Raw genomic sequence first — 13918 nt, forward strand, 5'->3', positions numbered from 1 at the left:
TTTCTCTTAAGGAAGCACGGTCTAAGTATTATTCCAACATTATCAACAGCTGTCCGGGAAATTCCAAACAGCTTTTCTCGACAATAAAACATCTCCTTCATCCCAATCAACAAACTGAGGATGAGGATTCGACTGAAAAATGCAATCTGTTTCTCTCATTCTTCAAAAACAAAGTTAATTCTATTAGATCTCAGCTCCACAGCCTTCCTGATCTTCGGCTGCCATCTACCCTTGTACACCATGGGTCCATGAGCTGCTTTGATGAAGTTGCAAAGAGTGAAGTGGAGAGCATCCTCAAGAAAATGAAGCCTTCATCTTGTGCCCTGGATCCCTGCCCCTCATCACTCATAAAATCTAATCATGCCGCAATAAGTCCGTTAATCACACAAATAATAAACAAATCACTGAAATCTGGTCATGTTCCATTGCCTCTTAAAACAGCTATCATTAAACCTCTTCTAAAGAAATCTACCCTGGATCCAGATATTCTTTCCAATTACCGCCCAATTTCACATCTTCCTTTTCTGTCAAAAGTGCTGGAAAAAGCTGTTGCCGCTCAGCTGCAGCTTCATCTAGAACAAAACTCCCTGTACGAGAAATTTCAGTCTGGGTTTCGTTCTGCTCACAGCACTGAGACCGCTTTGCTGAGAGTTACTAATGACATCTACATGGCAGCTGATGCTGGGTCTACATCTCTCCTTGTTCTCCTTGATCTAACTGCAGCCTTTGACACTGTGGACCATAACATCCTACTACACCGTCTTCATGTGGAGGTTGGTCTCTGTGACACCGTTCTGGACTGGTTTAAATCTTTTCTCTCCAATCGGCTGGAATGTGTTAGCCTAGGCAAGGCCAAGTCCCAGGCTGTCTCTGTCTCCTGTGGTGTCCCACAGGGGTCAGTATTAGGGCCCCTGCTGTTTTCCCTTTACATGCTGCCTTTGGGTCAAATCATAAATCGATATAACATCTCCTTTCACTGCTACGCCGACGATATACAACTTTATATTAGAACTGGAGCATCATCATCACCATCTTCACTTAATGCTTTCACTACCTGCCTGGAGGAGATCAGGAAGAGGATGACTCAGAATTTCCTTCAGTTGAACTGCTCCAAAACTGAGGCCATGCTGATCGGAACACCTCACCAGGTTCAATCTTCAACTATGACGACTGTTTCCTTTTCTGGACAAGACATCCCATTTTCCACCATAGTTACAAATCTTGGAGTTAGAATGGATTCTCAATTTACTTTTGAAAATCACATTAAGCATCTGTCTAAAATCTGTTTCCTTCATCTTCGTAATATCTCCAAAATCCGTCCGTTTCTTTCTTTTTCTGATGCTGAGACTCTGGTTCATGCATTTGTCTCCTCCAGGTTAGACTACTGCAACTCTCTGTTTGTTGGAATCCATAAAAAACATCTTCAGAAGCTCCAATACATTTAAAACAGCGCAGCCAGGATTCTCTTGAGGGCCCGCAAATTTGCCCATATTACACCTATTCTGCATGACCTTCACTGGCTTCCCATCACCTGCAGAATTCAATACAAAATCGCGCTCATCACCCATCAGTGTTTAAACGGATCCTCACCGGATTATCTGAAGGACCTTCTCACTCCACATTCATCCACCAGATCTCTTCGATCACAAGACTGCAACTTCCTTCACCTTCCTCGCTCCAGATTAAGGTCCATGGGAGATCGGGCCTTCGCTGTCGCTGCCCCCCGTCTCTGGAACTCTCTCCCAGATCATCTGAGAGCTCCACAACCACTGATTGATTTTAAAAGAGGCTTGAAGACTTTTTTATTTAAGCAAGCCTACTCTGCCTCCACATGATTTTTATGTTGTTGATTTTTATCTTTGATTTTATTGACCACATGATTTTTATGGTTGATTTTTATCTTTGATTTTATTTGCACTGTGTAGCACTTTGAGATTTTTCTTAATGAAAAGTGCGGTACAAATTGGATTTATTATTATTATTATTATTATTAATCCCATTTCCTCTCCACCAGCAGCCACTGGTCTCCTCTCTGGTTGTAACTCCAAAGTGACGACACTGGCACGGCCTCCTTTAGATGGGCTCTTTATTAAAACGCCATGCAAACCACAGAAATAGAAGACAAATTTTTAGATATCGATACATTTACAGACAATCAGGTGACACTGGCTTTAACAGAAGTTACCTCATGACCGCCTGACACTTTGGAGGTCTTTAACAGTTAAATTCTTCCTCGTCAACTCTAAATCAAAATATTAAGTAATTAAAACACCATAACCAAAAACACAGCAAGATATTACAAACATAACTGCAAATACCTTGACAGCTACAGTAAACACAAGGCATCTCGTAGGATCATAATGTTATTAATGTACAGGTTCCGTGAAACTTTCTGCCATTTTTGTCGCTGTTGGAGATTTAGTAAATACTGTCGTTTCCATCTTTGCCAAAACTCATTTGCTAGAAATTGTACTCTTCTCAATCTTTTGTTCAAGTACAAATCTTCTCTGCAAAACTGTCCTGGAGGGGGAAGAATAACTGAAGATTTCATCCTAAATATGTGATTGGGAGTTAATGGCTCCGGACCCATTAAGTATCATTAAGATACTCCACACTTAAGGGTCTGCTGTTAATGATGATCATTGAATTTATCTAACATTGCTGTTGGTATGCTTCGTACAGTTTAAATTTGGCGTTCCCAGATGCCTCCCATGTGGCTAGCTGATGGTATGTTCATGACAAACTCGCAACCAATAGCTCTTTGCGGTTCTTGGTCCATATCCTTCATTAGCTCCAAAAACTCTCTTCTAGCTCCCATGAAATGTGTCAAGTTTTTGGCCTCTACAAACCACCTTGCCTTCTGCCCAAACTTGAAAAGGCCTTGCTCCCATCAAAGAGACTCAGGACCAACTCATCTCAGTGTCATCTTTTTATTTCTCCTTTCTCTTTTTTTTCTTTAAATCACTTCACTTTCAAAGACAAGACAACCAAGCAGGTTGAAAACCTACAAACAAACAAAACAAAACACAATGAATTAATAAGTTTCCAGTCAATGTTTTTTACTTTCAAGTTATCAATAAATAAGCAAAATAAAGTTAATTCCAAATGCATACATCCATTTTTGTAAAGCCTGCTAGGTCCTCTGAATGCAGGTTTAATGTTTTAAAGTTAATTTCCTACCAGTGGTGTCTCTGCAGGAGCTTGAAGATGCGGTCTTTGTCTGTAGAGATTGCTCAGAACACAGGTGTGTTGAGTTACTTTATAGGCTCCTGAAGGCCTGAGTGAGAGAGATGGGTGCGCTTGATTTCTGTGAGGCGCGTACCAGTTGGGTGGAGATGGTATTGCACTCACACCAATACACCATTTGCTGTTTTAAGTTGACACCTCCCACTTGAGCTCCTGGTCTTTGAACCTAAGGAGGTCACACCTCTTTCTCTTCACTAGATCTTGTCCCAGCAGGGTTTTCTTGTTCTTCTATTGGCAATAACACAACAATGCGCCTTATGTCTCTGTGAAGTATTGTTGAGGGTATCTTCATTTGAAGTTCCTTCCTCATCTTCCTCGTTTGTCCTCCAGCTCTCACAAGTGGTACGGGGTAACTTGGATAAGTACGAACATGCACATCTCTTACCGTCCCCTTTCCGTCACTTTTTACACTAATCACTCTGCCAAGTTTGTACTGACCTCTCAAAGCATTTTGCAAGCCAAATAATGTCACCGACAGCAATATTTCGCTTCTTTGAATGCCATTTACTTCTGACAAACAAATTTGGTCCAGCTAGTTGACTCCATTTTCTCCAGAATCTGTCCACTTCTGTTTGAATGAACTTTAATCTCTTGAGTGGATAACTTTTAAAGTCAAATCCACAGTTATCACTCTTTGGATCAGTTCTTCCAAGCAGCAGAGAGTTTGGGGTGATGTAGCTTATGCAATCTTCTCGAATTTGAGTTCTTGCATCTATTGGTCTTTCATTAGCCAGATTAGCTGCCATATACAGGAATGTTTGAAATTCACTCCATGTAAAAACTCCATCTGATCCTAGATTGTGCAATGCTTGCTTCACTATCTTTACAGCTGCTTCTGCTGCCCCATTCCTATGGGGGGAGTCTGCAGGATGTATTTTCCAGCTCCATTCAGTTCCATGTTTCAAAGCTTCCTGTTGAATTTGCTCTTTGTTTAGATGGTCCAAAAACAAGTAAAGATCAGCCAGGACAGGTTTGGCTCCAATAAAGTTTTTTCCGCCATCTGACCATAACTTCCTTGGATGTCCTCTCAAGGCTGTAAATCTTTGGTATGCTAACAAAAATCCTTCACTTGACTGATCGCTTACAAGATCTGTGTGAATAGCTCTAGATGACATGCAACAGAAGATGATGCCCCACACTTTCAGTTTAACTCTTTTCCGGGCCTCATCCCTCACTTCATAGGGTCCAAATAGATCAATAGTAGTAAACTCAAATGGTCTGGCAGGCAGTGTTCGTTCTGGTGGAAGATCCCCCATTATCTGTTCACATCTCTTTGCCCTGATTTTCCAGCACGTCACACAATTATCCACAACTTTTTTAGCCAATCTTCTGCCTCTCACCACCCATGCTTTTTTCCTCACTTTTCTGCCACTTTGCTTGCTTTCCAAAGTGAGTTTCCAGTTTTCAACAGCTCTTCTCACCCATGCAATGACTCTGACTAGTTTAGAAAGACTACTATATCTTCTCTCTTGAATTAATTGTTTGGCAATGAATGTAAGAGGAGAGATCTTGAGTTGGCTGTCTTTTTCTTTACACTCTGTAGCTTTTAAAGCATTCTTTGTCACATCCTCATCACACATTTTTTCTTTAGTTTGCTTAGACTGTGCTCTGGTTGTTACTGCTGAGAAAGCTTTTCTTTGGAGCTTTTCAACACCTTCTTTTGCACCTATAGCAATGTCTTTGGCTGATCTTATCGGCCATTGATCAATAGGTTGCACCAAGAATTTTGGTCCATTTTGCCACTGTGAGTCCTCTTGGAGGTACTCAGGACATGCTCCTCTTGATGTAATGTCTGCAACATTGAGCTCACCTGGAATCCACCACCAATCTGCGACAGGCCCAGCTTTCTGTATTTCACCAACTCTGTTAGCAAAGAAAGTTTGGTACCCATAGCTGTCACGCTGAATGGCTCCTAGCACAGTTTGGCTGTCCAGAAAATGGTACCAGCCTCCAATTTCCATCCTGCTGTGCTTTTCAACATACTTCCTCAGTCGAGCTGCAAACACTGCACCACACATTTCTGCTTTTACAGGTTCTCCTTTCTGGTCAAGTGGAGTGAGTTTTGCTTTGGATTCTACAAGTCTCACTTGGATCCCTTGCTCTGTCTCCCATCTGAAGTATAGAACTGCACCATAACTTTTGTCACTTCCATCAGAAAAAGTTATTCCTATGGGCTTTCCAATCCAACTGATTGGTGTTAAACTCATGTGAAATTTAATTTGGCCAAGGCGCACATACTCCTGGAACAACTCAATGGCTTCATTTCTTAGCCCATCAGAAAGTGGCTGATCCCAAGTGTCATCTGCTTTACCTGCAGTTCTGGTTTCTTGGAAAGCCTTCCTCACTAGAATGGCTCCTTTCTGTTTGGTGGGTGTGACTAGCCCAATGGGATCAAAAAGACTAGCTACTTGGCTAAGGAGTTCTCTTTTAGTGAGAGGATTTGGAGTATTTGCCCTCACTTCTCCTTCTTCTAGGTTTTGTCCCACCTTCTTTTTTTCCCTTCTTTTTGAGAAGTTGATTGATGTCATCACATATAATTTATCCTCCTCCACCAGATATCCCACTCCCAAAGCCTTATTATCATCTTCTTTCAACTGATTAGGGAGTGTAAGGATGTTTTCCCTGCTAGGTAAGGACATTTTTTGCCTCCCACTTTGACCTGATAGGACCCATGGTTTCAAAAAGAATCCCCCAGCTTGTAAGATCTCTTCCACCTTCTTAGTGTGTTTGTGCAAAAGTTCTGGGTCATTGTCAGATGTTAAGATGTCATCATAATGGTAAATGGTAAATGGCATGTACTTATATAGCGCCTTTATTCAAGTTAGGAGACTTGACCAAAGCGCTTTACACTACATTCATTCACCCATTCACACACACACTCACACACTGATGGTGGCAAGCTACATTGTAGCCACAGCTGCCCTGGGGCTCACTGACAGAAGCGAGGCTGCCGTACACTGGCGCCACCGGGCCCTCTGACCACCATCAGTAGACAATGCAGGTGAAGTGTCTTGCCCAAGGACACAACGACAATGAAAGTCGGAGTCGGGGCTTGAACCGTCAACCCTCCGATTACAGGGCAAACTCCTACATCCAACGCCACTGTCGCCCCATCCAACATAACAGTCTTCTTCCAGGATCCTCCGCTCCTCTTTACAGCTGTCAAACATGGGCAGTTTTGATGTCTCTCGCATTGCTACTTGGGCAATACATCCAGCAGGTCGATCCCCAATGTTAACTCTGGTAATGGCAAACTCACCGATCTCCTCTTCTGAGCTGTCTCTCCAGAGGAACCTGTGTAGATGTCTCTCCAGGTCCTCAAGCCACACAGAGTTATACATCTTTTTAATGTCTCCCAAGGCAGCATGCAGTCCCCTTCTGAACCTGAGTAGAACAGCACGAATAGGATTTAAAACATCAGGACCTTTCAGCAGAATATCATTCATACTTAGACCTTCAAATCTTTGACTGCTGTTCCATACTAAACGCACAGGAGTGGTCACAGAATGAGGATTTGGTGCCACTTGGTGGTTTATATACCATACTGGTCCTTTCCAGGTGTTTAGGGTGGCTTCTGTTAGCTTTATTGCTGCTTTCCTCTCCACCATTTCATGCACCTGGTTTGCATAGACAGTTTGCCATTCAGGCTCTTTATTTAATCGTCTTTCTGTTCTTAAGAAAGTTGATTCAACACTTTTCCTGTTATTGGGAAGACAAGTGGGTTCTACAATCCAAGGATACTTTGCATCCCAGTGGGGAGCATCACTGTGGTCATCTGCTTGTACATAGGTAAGACCTTGTTTAATTATTTCAAGTTCTTTCTCCTCCATTAATGTCATATCTTTACCACCTGGTTGACATGTCCCACAGCGACATCCACCACACTTTGGTTCACAAGCTGTTCCTATGCTCTCCCACTTCCACCAATCAATGAACTCTTTATTGGTAGTTGTACTTTTGCTTTCTGCTTTAACTTCTTTGAAACTGCAGACTTCTTCATACTTTACAGCAGCAGTGCGCATAGAACGAGCAAAGTGTGTCTCTGACCTGTGTGCTGCCACGTCGACATCTTCACAAAGGTCCGGATGAGCTCCTTCCACGGTCATGCCTAGTGGACTGTTCCACAGGACCAGGTCTCCAACAACCTTGACTCTTTGAGGGGCCAGTCTGCCTTTTCTGTGACTTATTAGCAGCTCAATGGTATCTGGTCTTTTGAGGTCTTCCAGGTCAACATCTGGGAAAAACTTTTGCAGCTGCAGTGGTTGAATGACTTTATGCACTTTAGCAATTTCACTGAGTCCATAACAAATGAGCTGGTGGGCTTTCACTGTGCCTTTGGGGGTTTTGACTCTAACTTTTAACAGGTATCGTTTTGTTCTAACTTTGACTGACATTCCCCCAACACCATGAACAACTAATGTTATGTTCTCACCTTCTAGGTTCAACCTTTTAGCTGCTTGAAGAAGCCAAGTCAATCAAAGTGCCAATTTTCTGGCCTGCATTTGCAGTGACTTCCAACAGCATTAGAATGACAGGTTGCTCCTTTAGTCCATATGACTCCATAAGCCCAGGGACTTCACACTTTGTGTTTCTTGTTGAAGCAGTTACATTTGAAAAGGCTTTTCTGCATTCATCTGCTAGTTCTGGTGAAAGTCCAGCTATGAATTTCTCCTGCTCTTCTGTTAGTCTATTTTTCCTTCTTGGTTTATCAATCCCAACCCTTGTAAGCTCACCCTTTGGGCAAAGGAGGAAATGGTGATCTGAAAAGCTCCCTTTCTTACAGTCTTTGTTTCTACAAAGGTAAGTGTTGATGCATCCAGCATCATCTTCATGCTTTCTCAAACACCTTTTGCATGTTTTCAATGTCTTTACAATGTTGAGCTTTTCAGGTACATTCATTTCTTTGAACTGTTTGCAGAAGAATATTTTATCTCCATGTCTTGCGTCTCCACACACAATACAGACATGATTCTTTCTTGTGGATCGAGTAAAAGCATGTCGTTTCTCAACCTTTTTCTCCGTCTTTTCACTCACTCCAAGTTGCTCTAATCTCTCTAGAACTTCCTCCTGCGTTTTTAAAAATTTGAGAAGACTATCAAAATGGTTATCTGGTGTAACTGCATTGGCAGGATTAACCATAAAAACTAGCCAGTCTCTTTTGATAACATCAGGTAGTTTGCTCTCTAGAGATTTAATAACCAGAGGGTTTTTCATGGCTCCAATGTTACCTAGCTCTGTTAAGTCAGCTAGAGCCTTTTCAATTGCTTGTATAAGATCTATCACCTTCCTTGGCTGATTTGCTTTCAGGGGTGGAGTCTTCTCAAGCTCTTCAATAATTTCTAAAGCAATGCTTGACTTGTCGCCATACCTATTTTCCATCACTCGGAACATATCTGCAGCAGTATCATAAGCAGACAGGTGTAATTCACTACAGATCCTTTTATCTACACTATCCAACAACTGAAACTTTTTCACTTCCACTGAGCCACTTGGTTCTCCCTGGTTCTGAAGACTTTCCCAGTCTTTTCTCCATCTGTGAAAGTTTCTTTTACAACCATGAAATTTTGGTAGACAAATGGGCCTGATCTTTACAATGGGTGCGGGTGGAGCTAGTATAGGTAAAGATGTAAGGTCTGATTGAGCAGCATCTGATTTACTCTTCTCCTCTGCGATCGTTTGTGCTATGGCAAACTGTGATTTTCTTGCTTGAAGTTTATTTTTCATCAATTTAATCTGTTTTATTCTGTCTTCAATATTGTCCTTCTCTTCTACAGGAATCCATATTTCCCAGGTCACAAAACTTTTAATAGATTCCTGGATCACATTCTCCACAAAGGACAGTTGGACTTCATATGCACTTTTGTTCACAGTTAAAACTTTTATGTCAGAAGCATCATTACATGCCTTTGTAGAAACAAAGACTGTAAGAAACGGAGCTTTTCAGATCACCATTTCCTCCTTTGCCCAAAGGGTGAGCTTACAAGGGTTGGGATTGATAAACCAAGAAGGAAAAATAGACTAACAGAAGAGCAGGAGAAATTCATAGCTGGACTTTCACCAGAACTAGCAGATGAATGCAGAAAAGCCTTTTCTGCATTCATCTGCTAGTTCTGGTGAAAGTCCAGCTATGAATTTCTCCAGCTCTTCTGTTAGTCTATTTTTCCTTCTTGGTTTTCAACTGTCAAGTTTTTGGCCTCTACAAACCACCTTGCCTTCTGCCCAAACTTGAAAAGGCCTTGCTCCCATCAAAGAGACTCAGGACCAACTCATCTCAGTGTCATCTTTTTATTTCTCCTTTCTCTTTTTTTTCTTTAAATCACTTCACTTTCAAAGACAAGACAACCAAGCAGGTTGAAAACCTACAAACAAACAAAACAAAACACAATGAATTAATAAGTTTCCAGTCAATGTTTTTTACTTTCAAGTTATCAATAAATAAGCAAAATAAAGTTAATTCCAAATGCATACATCCATTTTTGTAAAGCCTGCTAGGTCCTCTGAATGCAGGTTTAATGTCTTAAAGTTCATTTCCTACCAGTGGTGTCTCTGCAGGAGCTTGAAGATGAGGTCTTTGTCTGTAGAGATTGCTCAGAACACAGGTGTGTTGAGTTACTTTATAGGCTCCTGAAGGCCTGAGTGAGAGAGATGGGTGCGCTTGATTTCTGTGAGGCGCGTACCAGTTGGGTGGAGATGGTATTGCACTCACACCAATACACCATTTGCTGTTTTAACTTGACAAAATGTGTCCCTTGGTCACATCTTAGTTGTCGAACAGGGCCTCTTATTGCAATCAGAACCCGAAGAGCGTTCATGAAAGCATCAGCTGATAAGTCCTTAAGGGTTTCAATGTGCACAGCTCGTGAACATAAGCAGGTGAACAATAATCCATATCTTTTGACTTCCTTTCTTCCTTCCTTTACCATGAATGGACCAAAACAGTCAACACCGCAATATGTAAAAGGAGGTACCGTTCTTGTTCTTACTTCTGGTAACTCTGCCATCTGTTGGACATTTGTATTCTTTCTAAATCGCCTACATTTAACACAGTGGTAAATGTGCGAAGAAACTATACTTCCACAGCATAAAATCCATATGCCATTTCAACGTAATGGTCATGCCTCTTCCTTGTTGATGTACACGTTCATGGTAGTATTTAACGAGCAGGGCTGATAAATGGGACTCCTTGGAAAGAATTGCGGGATGTTTGACATGATGATGCAAGGCTGATTGGGACAATCTTTCTCCCACCCTAAGAACATCGGACTTGTCCAAGAAAGCATTTAGCTGCTTTAGCCTGTCATGTTTGTGCAGAGAATTTTCCTTCTGAGATCTGATTCTCTGTATTTCCTCAGTAAAAGCTTCTCTTTGCGCTAACTTGATAATGAACACTTCTGAGCCTCTTCTCTCTTAAAGATCTGTTGTTTTGTTTGTTCTTTCTTGAACACCTTTAAACTCTTTTATGCATCGTTTGAGCATGGCGATAGCCTTTTCGGCTCTCAAACAATCAGAAATCTTCATGACCTGCACGGAGTTCAGGATCTGTCTCTTTAACTTCTCCCACCATTTCCGCCTTGATTGGAAGATCTTTTTTCCAAAGGAAATCTGGACCCTTCAACCAGTTTGATTCTTTCAGTTGTGCAGCGGTTAAACCCCTTGAGGCCTGATCAGCCGAATTTTCTTCTGAGCTGACATGCTGCCATTTTTCAGGACTTGTACTTTGTCTTATTCGTTGAATCCGATTGGCAACGAATGTGTGAAATCTTTTAGCGTCATTGCTTATATATGCCAATACTACCTTAGAATCCGTCCAATAATATTCTAGTAGATTTTCAATTTCCAGTTCTTGTTCGATTACATCCACGTTTCGGACTGAAGTTACAGCCGACGACAGTTCGAGTCTTGGGATGGTCATTTGTTTGATGGGTGTAACTCTCGCTTTTCCCATGACGAGCGAACAGCTTATTTGCCTTTCCTTGCTAATTGCTCTAAGGCAGGGGTGTCAAACTGGTTCCAGAAAGGGCCGTGTGGCTGCAGGTTTTCTTTCCAACCAAGCAATAGCACAGCAGACTGCAATCATCTCATCAAGGGAGTCCAATCTGAACATGATGACTTGATGATATGAATGGAGTCTGGTGTGCTATTGTTTGGTTGGAAAGAAAACCTGCAGCCACACGGCCCTTTCTGGAACCAGTTTGACACCTGTGCTCTAAGGTATGAACATGTGCCGTAATCATTGAGGCTCACATCCGAGAAGTTATGCGATTTATACTGTGTGATGTTGACATCTTGTGAGTAGCTTCGTGGGATCTTCAGAGCTCCCAGCTTAGGCAGGTCTCTCAACCATACTTCCCATCATGGTAGAATGTGATTTGGAAGATCATCATCCCAGCTAACCTTGTCTTTGCATAATGTTTGGAGTATTTGCTTTCCAATCACTGTGAAAGGAGCGACAAACCCACGTGGGTCATAGATGGAAGCGACAGTCGAGAGTACCCCTCCTCTAGTCAATGGGTTGTCCTTAACTTGAACTCTGAACTGGAATTCGTCAGCTTCTACGCACCATTGTATTTTGAGTGCACGTTCAATCTGGAGTTCTCCAAAAGCCATGTTTTGATATTTGGGTTGAGCTTGTTCTTCTTGGGGAATTGTTGTAAGCACTTCTTTATTGTTTGACACAAACTTATGCAGATGTAAGTTGCCTGTTTTGCAAAGTTCCAGCTGTATAGCTTTGGCTGTTGATGTCACACCAGCAAGTCCATCAACGACATAAAACCCCCTTTGGATGAAGTCAACGGTCTCTTTGATGAACTTGTTTCTACATTGCGATGCAATGTGCTTGAGTCCAAAATTACAACATCCAGGAGATGAGGCTGCTCCGAAAAGAGGTACTTTCATCCTTTAAACTGAGAGTTCGGAGTTCATATCACCCTCGTCCCACCAAAGAAATCTTAAGTAATGTTGATGTTCCTTAATGACGTGTAATTAGTGGAACATTCTTTCCACATCACACATAATGGCGACGGGGCCCTTTCTAAATCGGCATAACACTCCGACCAATGTGTTGGTGAGATCAGGTCCAGTCAAAAGATGATCGTTGAGAGATGTTCCATGGAAGCGTGCAGAACAATCAAAAACTACATGTATATTTTCTGGTTTGTGGGGATGGTAAACCCCGTGATGCGGGATGTACCATGCTGTCTTGTTGTCCAGCTCTTGTTTTGGCACCTTCTCTGCATCTCCGTGAGATATCATACCATTCATGAACTTGACATAATCTTTATAGTATTTCTCATCCATTTTGAGTCACCGTTCCAATGCAGACAATCTGTGTTCAGCACTTTGCTTGTTATTTGGGAGATTTGGATTGTCTGTTTTGAATGGTAACGGGAGTTCGTAATGACCATCTTTCTTCTGTTTTGTGCCTTTGGTCACCTTTGACAAGAACAAAATGTCTTCCTTTGAAACTGGATTCTCATCTGTTGCATGTTCAGAGACATCTGATTCCAAAGCCTTTATCACATCAGTTGGACTGGCTTCCTTTACTTGAGTTCTGCATACAAAATGCACTTGTTGCTTGAGTTCAACTGCTGGTTTTGAAACAGGAAATACTTCACGAACTGTGACTTGTACCGATGACATCATTGTGATTTTGAACATGAGACGAGCAACCAACTATGCTCCACCCGAGATCAGTTAACTGCGCGTAAGGTTGGTTCTCCTGGCCTGCAAGAACTTCACGTGGTAGGAGGGCTTGTGGACAGTTATAGCCGATAAGTAGACCAACTTCGCATCCAAGCAGTGGAGTTATCTTATTTGCCAGCTTTTCCAGATGGGGCCACTTTAAGGCGGTTTCAGACGTTGGGATATGTGATCTGTTAGCAGGGATAAACTCTCTTGTATAAACTGGTGGCAACAAAATTCTCTTTCCATCCTTATATCCTCTAACTTGAAGGTTTACCAGTTTGTCACATGGTATAACAGTTTACTTGGTGGACATAGTTGACAGGCACAGATTGACTTTACTTTTATTTGTGTCAAGACCTTGGGCTACTTCATTCAAGATGAAGGATGTATCACTCTGTGAATCAAGGAGTGCATAAACTGAAACCTCTCTGTCTGGGTCGTTCCTTGATAAAACCCATACAGGTAGTATAGATGATGTCACTGTGCTTGAAGTTGCTTGAGTTACTCTGCTAGAGATCACAACCGATGGGTTATCTCCTTCTTTATCGTCAGCTTCGTCCTTGTCTTAACACTTTTCACTTATTGCATGTATTACTCTTTTATGCTGAATGAACATGTCTCTGTGCAAACATGTTGGATGTCTCTTTAGACATTTTTCACATGCTCATTTTGTCACACTTTTTGGAGTGATGTCCTCTTCTTAAACATCCAAAACACAGACTTTCCGCTCGTGCAAACTGGACACGGTCTTGAAGTGGGGTTTCTTTGAATCTGAAACATTTATCAAGTGCGTGACCATTTCCTTTGCAGAAAGGACAGGTTATAGTATTTGTGTGATTTCAGTTTGTTGTTAGCGTTTTAGCTTGGATGACTTGGTTGCGTAATTGTTTGGGTTTACTTATTTCCAAACCTTTAAGAGCTTGCATTGATGCTATGGGATCACATGCCAAGTCTGCTTCAGTGGATAAAAAATCAGCAAACACATGAA

Source organism: Cyprinodon tularosa, unplaced genomic scaffold (genome assembly GCF_016077235.1).
Source record: "Cyprinodon tularosa strain WSP-4 unplaced genomic scaffold, ASM1607723v1 ctg1385, whole genome shotgun sequence".
Classification (NCBI taxonomy): Eukaryota; Metazoa; Chordata; class Actinopteri; order Cyprinodontiformes; family Cyprinodontidae; genus Cyprinodon; species Cyprinodon tularosa.